The sequence below is a fragment of the Panthera tigris genome, chromosome B1, assembly GCF_018350195.1.
Source record: "Panthera tigris isolate Pti1 chromosome B1, P.tigris_Pti1_mat1.1, whole genome shotgun sequence".
Classification (NCBI taxonomy): domain Eukaryota; kingdom Metazoa; phylum Chordata; class Mammalia; order Carnivora; family Felidae; genus Panthera; species Panthera tigris.
The window spans coordinates 20,093,496-20,104,447 of NC_056663.1; positions in this window are offsets into that span (position 1 = coordinate 20,093,496).

Below are 10,952 nucleotides of genomic sequence, written 5' to 3' on the forward strand. Positions count from 1 at the left end.
GGGAGACACAGAATCGGAAGCAGGCTCCAGGCTCTGAGCCATCAGCCCAGAGTCTGACGCGGGGCTCCAACTCACGGACCGCGAGATCGTGACCTGAGCCGAAGTCGGACGCTTAACCGACTGAGCCACCCAGGCGCCCCTAGATACCTTTTAAACATGAACTCCTACTTGTTTTTTGTGGGGTTTTTTTAATGTTTATTTTTGAGAGTGGAGGGGGTAGGGGTTGAGAAAGAGAGAAAATCCCAAGCAGGCTCTGCCCTGACAGTGCAGAGCCTAATGCAGGACTAGAACTCACAAACCGTGAGATCAGATCATGACCTGAGCCAAAATCAAGAGTTGGATGCTCAACCAACTGAGTCACCCAGGTGCCCCTTGAATTCCTACTTGTTTTTGATGCCAATTATCAGGATTGGAGAAATACCACGCTCTAATTCTTTAGAAAGCTACAAAGTCATAAATGTGAGACCCTAATGCCTGGGTGAACACTTTCCATTTTCAGGATATTAAATTCTCTCTGAACTGAAAGCAGTATTAGCTAATCTTTATTTTCTAATAGCACCACTTCTGTCCAGTTATATTAATTATTGAAAAATTTTTCAGTGATGTAGACAGAGGTATTTAGTAACATACCAATTGGTTCTCTCAAAGACCTTGAATTGTTTATTATTTGCATCAGTGTTTAAGGTGAGTATATATGCCAAAGGGCAGGCTTATCAAAAGCAGAGGTTTATCCCTTATCTAATACTACCTAACAAAGCACCTCAAATCTTACTTTTATTTCTCACCATAGTCTGAGCTGGCTGAGCGGTTCATGCGTTTGTCTTTCACGGGCTCATACTGTGTTGCAACTGAGGTGGATGGTTGGCCGGGCCTGGGCTCCAGTCAGCCTTTTTCTCTATATTGTCTTCCACCCTCAAGAAGGATAGATGGGCTTCCTCACATGGAGGCAGCAATGTTCCAAGAAAGAGAAAGTGAAAGCTGCAAGGTCTCTTGGGCCTTAGGCTCTTCTACCACATTCTATTAGTCAAAGCAAGATACAAGATCAGCCCAGAGTCAAAGAGTATGAAGTAAATTATACCTCTTAATAGGAAAGCTGCAAAATCATTTGGCCATGTTTTGTAGTCTACCACTAGGGATGACAATCTGAATATGCTAGCATAAAATGAGAGCTACGTAAGTGTTAACATATTTGTTACATTGTAATTACTACTAAAATTTTATTTCTTTTAAAGAATTAGTTATTTCTTATTTCCCATCAGCAAGAAGGCCCAGTGCCTGATGCATTCTCACACACACACACACACACACACACGCGCGCGCACGTGCACGCACACACACACAGTCATTATGAGTCAGCTATTGTTATCACCACAAAATCCTAACTAACACTCTTATTAGTCAGTTGTCTCAACCAACTTTCCCTTCCTGCCCATTTGCAAGGCCCTAGTCCCGTTGAAAAAGGATCCCTGGAACCTATTCTAGCACCCAGCAATCTCTAGTTCCCACTTTTTCTCTCCCTCTCTCTCCCTCCCTTCCTCCCTTCCCCTCTCTCTCTCTCTCTCTCACACACACACACACACACACACACCCTGTTCTCCCTGCCCTTCTACCTTTAATTACAGTCTCACTGCCTCCAACTGGTTTACTCATCAGCACCCAGCCTCATGAGGTAAGACGGTCTCCTTTGATTACTGCCTCCTTGCTCATTTTTAACCACATCCTGTTAGGTATCCCTCATCTCCACCCTCAAGATGTGGACCAGTCCACTCTATCCCTGTAGTTGACCTCAGTCCCCAGATCCTCCACCAGGCTCAGGACTCAGAGTCAGCCCCTGCCAAGGATGGCTATTTAGATTCCTCTTCTCTTTGAGCTCAGGTTATAAATACCCTTCCTCAGAACCTACTGCAAAGAAACACACACACACACACACACACACACTCTAGAAATCCTACAAATGAGCAAGCTATGACTGTACTCAAGAAAACCAACTCTACTGGAAGATAGACCCATAAATTTAAGCAGTAGAATCTAAATCATAATATTAATTATAACCAAAAAAAAATGAGTTTCAAATTTGATTTTTTTATTTTGTCCTTCAGAAGTACTGAATAATCATGATTACTGGTAGTCATGGTGAATCCATCTGATCCAAATGGGAATGCATGTTTAATGAATGGAGAACAGCACAGGAAAAGAGAAGAGGTCTTTGCAGCTGTATGGACAGACAGCCAGAGGGAAACCAAAACCCAGTTATTGCTCCATTGCCAGAACACTTGGATAGGCAATTAGTAAAAACAAATTCATCTAAAAATAAGAAGGGAGAAACAGAACTTGATGACAAACTGCACCTAAGGGATAAAGTGGAGAAGAAAAATGACTAAAATGTTCTTTTGATGTTAGTAGTAGTAATCATGAAAAGCAGGGAAAAGGAACTATGTGGGAACCAAGTTCTGCCTTTAGTGATAATTAAAGGAAAATGTCCTTTAGAAAAGAGGAATTTGATGTTAAAAAAGTATATAATAAGCAGCCAAACCAAAAAAAAAAAAAAAAAAAAAAAAAAAAACAGATATAGGAATCCTTTGTTATAGGTGACACAAAACTGTGCGAACATATTTCATACTTTAAATAAACATCTAAAAACACTATTGTTCAGGGGCGCCTGGGTGGCTCAGTCGGTTAAGCATCCGACTTCGGCTCAGATCATGGTCTTGCAGTTCATGAGTTTGAGCCCCACGTCGAACTCTGGGCTAACAGTTCAGAGCCTAGAACCTGCTTTGGATTCTGTGTCTCCCTCTCTCTCTGCCCCCTCCACCACTCACACACACACACACACACACTCTCTCTCTCTCTCTCTCTCTCTCTCTCAAAAATAAACAAACATTAAAAAAAATTAAAAACTCTTTTTCAGAAGAACACCAATTTCAGGGCATGTTAATACTCTTCCTCCTCTCCACAATTAGTTCCCAGAAAGTTCCAATCAGACCTGCCTTTTAAGCAAAGAATTGTATTTACATTGAATTAACATAAAAGGAAACCACTGAAATAGAACTAATGAAAAATGGGATCGATCCTTCTACTATGTTTTCAAAATGTCTGAAAAGTTATTAAGAGGAAGTTACATGTGGCGACTGGCCATTAATCAACCTAATACTCATTCTGATGTCTTTAGGGCAATCTTAGCCCACTGGACAAGGGTGGAAAGTTTTGCATTCAATATCCAACACAGCGAAGTGTATTATATTTATCCTTCACCAATGCATTCCCAACTACTAAGATTGACATTTGCCTTTGTCTGTTCAGGGTGTATAACAACATCACAGTATGGGTATCTTAAGAACATCAGAAATTTCCTTTTCGTACTTCTGGAGGCTGGGAAGCTCAAGACCAAGGTGCTGGCAGATTCAATGTCTGGTGAGGTACTGCTTTCCAGTTCACAAATGGTTGTCTCCTTCCTGTATGCTCACATGGTAGAAGATGCAAGGGAATCTTCTGGGGTTTCTTTTATAAGGGCATTAATCCCTTTCGTCTCCCAAAGGTCCCACTTCCAAATACACTCACACTTTATTTTAGGCTTCAGCTTCTGAAATGCAAGGGCAGCACCAATATTCAGTCTATATCAACACTGTTATACATAACGTACGTATAAAAGGAACTTTGCCTCATACGACAAAAAATAATGCTCAGAACAATGTCATCTTTGCACAAGACACATAGGCATATTGAAATTATTTTTTAACATTGAACAGAACAAATGCCTTCCTTTTTTATCTCTTTATCTACAATCAGGAACCAGTGAATAGAATCTTAGATCCTTGCAAATAAAGCAACAAACACAAAATGTATTTAATCCGTCCTCAAGCACTTAAGTTAGAGATCACAGTAGGACAAGTCTCAGGGTCTAGGAAGTTAAGCTCCACGTGGTATTCTGAAAATCACAGTTATTTGCCAGAGTGCACAGGTAAGCATGTTATGTCCTATTCCTGGCTTCCATGCCCTCAGGTATCATGTGAAGATCACAATTCCACACCTTTCTCCTGAGGGAAGCACAAATGGTCCAGGTAGACACAGGAAACCTGAAAAGGCTGGATATCCAGAGAGGCAGAAGAATGCCAAGGTTCTCCTATGGATCACTGGTGTGGAGTATGACTTCACTCCAGCCAGCTACTCTGCCTTCTCCACTTTTTATCCCTTCCATCACAAGAGCCATAAGGTTTAACCTTATTTTCATAGAAGCTTCCATGTGGCCTAAGACAGAAATTAGAAATTCTATTTTATATATTATAAACAGGCCATATTTAGGATTTAAACAATCTAGTCTTGTACTTCACAAGTCATCCTGTGGCTAAGAACTAGATTTGGGAGACTGTTGGTTGTTTTTGTTTTGTTGTGTTTTCCTAATCCTTTGTAAACCAACACTTTTATAAGCGACAATAAAAATGAACTACTAAAACAGATCACATCCTTTCATGCCAATGAAACATAAAATTGTTCTGCAAGTTTCTAAATGTTCACTTTTTGGACTTATCCCTACCTGGGAACAGTCCCCAGACCTTTCTTTGAATAGCACTGGTAGCCCAAAGATGTATGGCTAGGAGAAACAGGGGCAGACACCTGAGACACAGCTCAGCCAGGACATGCCCAGTGCTTTGGCCAGGGGATACGAGTTCACGCGGAATACCAAGAAGGTGGCTTCTATGGCACAAATGTAGAGAGAGACAAGTGTTCATAGTATGACCTTTCACAGCAACTTTGGCTAGAGAAGTCTGTGTTCCAGCTGAGACTATCAAGTTCCTATTCTTCCACAGTTCATGTGAGTTTTCTTTTTCTCCTCTTTACATTTTCATACCATTCCTCCAAGTCATGAAAATAATTCATGAAAACATTCACCCCACTTATATCTGCATCAACATTTAAAGTCCCTAACCAAGATTCATAAAGGATTCTTCCAGTCTTTCTCTAATTTCCATACTTAGTTCTCATCCTGTAAATAATGTAACAGTCTACTATATTTTTTTAGATTAAATCAGCCCGTTGCTTTACACACCTGGAGATGAAAGAATTGATCCATTCTTAGTTTCTACTAGAGCAGAACCAGCTATGAAAAATCCATAGTTTAAAATGTTTCAACTACCATTTAAAATACTGCCTTGTAGAATAAACAGAATGCAGGGTCCCCACCTGTCACACATCAACCAAAAAAGAGGCATAAATCCACATTCAAAAATACGAAAGCACTGGCTTTACATAGACCATTATTTGATGGCCATTTATCAAAGTCACAGTAAACACCAGGCTTTTACTTTGGCCTCAAATGCTAGGAAGACCAACAAAACACCTGCGCAGCTTTCATAGTGAGCCAACTACCTCCCCCCCCCTTCCCAGAGGCCAGGGGTTCTCTCAGCTGGAGGCAATTTTGCCCACAGGGGACATTTAGTAATGTCTGAAGATATTTTACTTGTCCCAAGAGGGGGAATACTACTGGCATTGAGTGGGTCAAGGCCAGGGTTTTGCTAAATCATCTGCAATGCATAGAACAGCCCCACAAGAGAGAATTTGCCAGCTCCAAAAGTCCACAATGTTGAGATTGAGAAATACCGTTCTAGGCTATGCTCAGCCATGTCCTCGGGAACAAAGAGATCTCACTGTATCGAGGTGCGACTCATTAGAGCCACGTGTGTATGCATCTTCCAATCTCCATTTTCAGAAACGTCATGTTGGTAACTTGAAATGGGTCATGATGGGTGTCTTAACACCAAGGGAACTGGCAAATGCTACAAGTTAGCAGTTTTTCTAAAGAGCTGGTTGTTAAACATGAATCACCAAACCACTAGGGGCATCCCTTCCCAAACGAAGTAATAAAGCCTCGTGGACTCTGAATTCTGCTCTACTTGTGGTCTCTGAACTCTTGGGCTGAAGAAGTAGCTCTTTGGCCAAGTGTCACTGATGACACAGGATGACCCACATTGTGTTAGTATCTAGCCAGAGTTCATCAGTTTCTCCAAAGTGAAAGGTAACCGCTATACAAAATAGCACTAGCTGCCTAAAACCCCCACATGACATAAACACATACACAACATGTGAATGCAAAAATGCACACTGATTTGTGACTGATGAAGTACAAATCAGAAGACCTTATACAGAAGGGAACGCTGCAACCTTACCCAGGTAGGAGCATGCATCTTGTTTAGTCGAAGCTATGGCAGATATCAATCCTCTCAACCATGTGTGGCTCAAGAAGGAACCTGTAATGCAGCCAGTTCAAGCCAATGATGTGTGAGGGTAAGTCTCCAGAAAGGCCTCTACAAGTGTTTTCTCCATTCTTGAAACGGGATATGCCCTCTTCCCCTGTTCTTTGGAGGCTATGAAGTAAGGATGTGATTCTTGAAGCAGCCACAGCCATCTTGCACGAGTGAGGGGACAAGCCTATGGACTCTGGGGATGTTAGAGTTAAAAAAACAGGAAAAGCCTTGTCTTGGATATGCCACTGAATTAGTCAACCCAGGACCTGCCTACCTACCTACTGTGGTTTCTTGACAGAGAGTTAACATGTCATTCTTGCTGTTTAGTGCTCTTCTCCTTAGGCTTTGTATTACTTGAAGCCCAAACTCCCTAACTGCCATAATTTCTCAAACACAGTTACCACATTCTCTTGCTATCAAAAAGGCACGCACTCTATTATACAGATGTACCACTTTGCTTCATTTTTAAGGCATTTCATCACTACTCAAAATTACCAACTTCTTCGCAATATAAGTAAGGGATAAAAAGCAAAATCTACAATGCAAGATCAGTGAACCTTTGATTATGCCAATCCTCAGTACGAACTGGAGCTTTCAGGGGCAAACTTTCTGCATAGAGGACATATCTGCTTGGGAAAGTGGTTTGCATTCCTACTACTTCCGGTGTTCTTTGATACAATAACTCCAAAGAGACAGTGGAAATGTAACATATACATGTCTGTTCAATTCATAATGAAGCCAAGAAGGACTAAGCTCACTGCAGCCTCCCTCTCCCCCTGATTATAACTGAAAGCTCTAGGCAAAAATCAGAAAGCAACCACCTAACAACTCTCAAAGGAAACAAGAGCAGACAGATTGGAAGAAGAATGAAAACTTCGCAAGGGACCCACATAGGTGTATATTCATTTGCAAGGGCTGCTGTAAAAAATGCCACAGACTGGGTGACTTTAACAACAGAAATTGATTTTCTCACACTTCTGGAGACTGGAAATCTAAAACCAAGTTGTCAGCAGAGTTGTTCCTTCTGAAGTCTCTGTCCTTGGTTGCAGATGCCCCCTTCTCCCCTGTCTTCACATGCTCTTTCCTCCGTGCATGTGTCTGTCCCCTAATCTCCTATTCTTATAAAGACACCAGTCATGGTGCATTAGAGCTCCCCTAATGACTCAATTTTTTCCCCAAACACCTCTTCGAAGGTCCTGTCCTACACAGTGATATTCTGTGGTACAAGCAGTTAGGGCTTGGACCTATCAATTTGGGGGGGAAATAGTTCAGCCCATAACAAAGATTGAGTTTACCTTTTTTGTTTTTGTTGTGCCTCTGTTTGGCATTTCCCAGCTGCCACTGTGGAGTCATGAGCAGCTACGGTCCCAGGAGAAGAAATCCTATCTTCCTGACCAGAGGAACTGGGAAAAAAGGACTCCTGTGCTCCCAAGCATGGGAAGAAGGAATCCTAGGTGTCTCTCTCTGTCTCTCTCTCTCTCTCTCTCAATCCTTGCCACATAGCTCTGACGGTTAGCACCGCTGATGTAGCTGGATCTGTGGTGACAGTGTACATAGCTACAATGGTAGAAAAACCCCTTATTTCTGGCCAAAGAAACAGGAAACAGGAAAATGAGTCCCAGCAAGGTGGACGGTGTGGGGGAGGGAGTTCCAGAGGAACCCACTGGAGGTGAGGATCCACGACACAACTCCTGGTGCACTGCTGAGTTGTGAAATCAGAGCAGCATACAGAGGCTTTGAGAATTCAACAGACTTGGAGACACATGGAGACAGAATGTGCCCTATGGCCCAGACCACATCAATTGCCTGCTAGGAAAAAAATTTAAAAATTTAAAAAAAAAATTTTCCAGTGAATTCTAACTGGATTGTGTTTATTCTATTTTCTTATTTTCTGTCTTCTTGACACTGGCATCTGGGACCTTGCTGATCAGGAAAGGACTGCCCCTCCCAGGGTAAGCTAATCCTGAAGATAGCAGACAAATGGTCCTAGGAGCCTATCTTTAATATGCAAAACAATCCAGAGCCTGTATTTCCCTCCCACAGCATCCCCCTCCCCCCCTCAACTCTTACACTCCATTCCCCTTCTCTAATCCATCACTCCAGGACCAGATACCAGACAATTCAGGACAGCCCCTACATCCCAGAGCCTTCTAAAATTACTCAAATTAACCGATCGTAAACCTGCTTACCCTGTGTCTTCCATTTTTCCTATGGCAATCTCACCAAGATTTTCTCCTGCTCCCTCGCCTTCCAGATCAATTCCTGACTTTCTGGGTGTGGCATTGCCTGTGGTGGCATGCCTAGACGTGTTAGGAACTGTCATAATCTTTCCATTGGCAATTGGCTCCTGATCTGTTGGCCTCACCATACCTAACTCATAATAAAACCTACATTTTACAACAAAGACCCAGATTATACATAATCTTTTTTATAGAGTCTACACAAATGTTTTTCTTTTCTCTCCTTTTCCTTCTCATTTTACCAAAGTATACTGATAAAGTTACCAACACAGTATGTTGCTATTTCAAAATATTTGCTCAGATTGTATATTATCTATTAAAAGCATATAGTTAAGAAATTACTTCTACATAGTACAAGTCAACAGTGATTTGTCAAATTCATGAGTCTGTCTTACTGATACAGCAATTCTAAAAGCTCATGAATGAATGCTTATGAATGCTACCATTCTACCTATCACTAGTGTTACCTGAGACGGCTGTTTTTCTCAACTGTCCCTTTTCCTCTTAATAAGATAATACAAAGTCTCCACACAGGCACTAGGAACCAAGACTGCATTTCCTAGTCTCCCTGTAACAGTTAGCTGTGTACACATAATAAAGTTCAGGTCAATGGGATGTGTGTACAAGAGAGATGTGCAACTTCCGGGCTAGACTGCCCACCAGGTGAACTGTGAAATTGGTGGTGAGCCATTTTGAACCGTGCAAAGAGGGCAGCACCTAGGGACCACAGAACAGCAAGCGCGAAGGAGCCAGACCCCCTGAGCTCTGTGTAGCAGAGCCACTCTAACAAGTCAGATTCATACGAGAAAGGCAGAAAAAGCTACTGGTGTAACCCACCATTACTTTAAAATCCTCTGAAAAGAAGTTAAACTTATATTCTTATATTCACTAATAGAATGCATAACCATTGATTTTTTAAAGGCTTTAAAAGGGTTTTTGAATTGCATATTAGACTTCTCTGAAAAAAAAAAACATTATTGATATATGAAATTCTCAGTATTTGTTAGTATATCCCTATTTGAAATGTCAAGCCTAGGATTTAAAAGAAGTGTTGTTTTCTTGACACTACATATCAAGATAAAAAGCCAAATTAATGCAAATCTCTGGAAGAAGTTTTTTTTTAATATTTACATATATTTGATAGAAACTTAACTGAACTCTGTAAGAACTCTTAAAACTTATTGCCCTTTTTGATATCAATACGGACCTGTCTTCAAAGTTGAATTACACAATTATAACACCAGTGGAATATGAAACCTTAGAGAACAGTTCTGCATGATTAAGACTGTGAAGAAAGAGGGTCTAGGCTTTGCAAAAGATTACAGTGAGTTCCACCAACAAAAAGGAGAGCATAGAATCCCTAACCTAGAAAAGAATCTAAAAGTCAGGTCAGCTACCTTAAACTTCAATTGCTTTGTAATGCATTATCATCACCCCCACTTCAAAAAGCCAACCTACATGAGGCAGCCTCAAGCACCTCCTCAATTAAGCATTTTGAGTAGAGCTCTTCATGCTCATTTGTACACCTGCTTGTGAAATTCTTAAGCCTGCTGTGTCATAGAAGATCTCAACCTTTGCCAATACAAAGGGACATAAGAGAAAGCAAAGAGGTTCTATGTTCTTTTCCTCTCTTCCTATCTCCTCTTTCTTCCTCCCATTAAATAGAAGAGGGGAAAAAAATAGAACAAAAACATCTGAAAAAGCTACAGAATCTGCCTACGTCCATCCCTAAGTATCTTAGGAACAAAATTGTTACGTTATAGAGGAGAGCTTAGAAGCCTTACTTAGAATTTCAAATTTTAAACCCCATATGGTCAATATTCCAACAGTGATGGGTATTTGGAGGTTCAAAACAGAAAATGAATTGAAATAATTTAGGACCAGCCAATTTGATCCAACCAGAAAAGGTTCTCTTTTATTAAATGCATTTCCAAGAGCAAGGTAAAGTTGTAAAGCCAACTATAGTTAGAACTTCCTCTCTTCAGCCTCTTAGGATTTATCTTAGGATAAAATATGACCTTTGGAAATAGCTCCCATTCTCTTTCTTCTGTAACAGGTCTGAGCGGGACTAAGGAGAAACTAGTCTTTCTCTGATGTTTAGACAAACAGGTTGAATTGTATCTCCCAAAGGATACGCTCACATCCTAATCCCCAAATCATATGAATATAATCTGGGAAAAGAAGTTCTCTGGAGATATAATTAAGATTCCTGGGATAAAACCATTCTGGATTATCCAGGTGGCCCTAAACCTAGTAAAAGGATCTTCTAAGAGACACACAGAAAAGAGGCGGCAGCAAAGTGATCACAGAGGTAGAAATTAGAGTAATACATCCACAAATCAAGGAAGCCAAACACCACCTGGAGCCACCAGATGCTGGAAGAGGTGAGGAAGAATTCTCCTCTAGAGACTGTAGCCTTATCAATGCCTTGCTTTCAGACTTCTGGCCTCCAGAACTATGAGAGAATAAATCG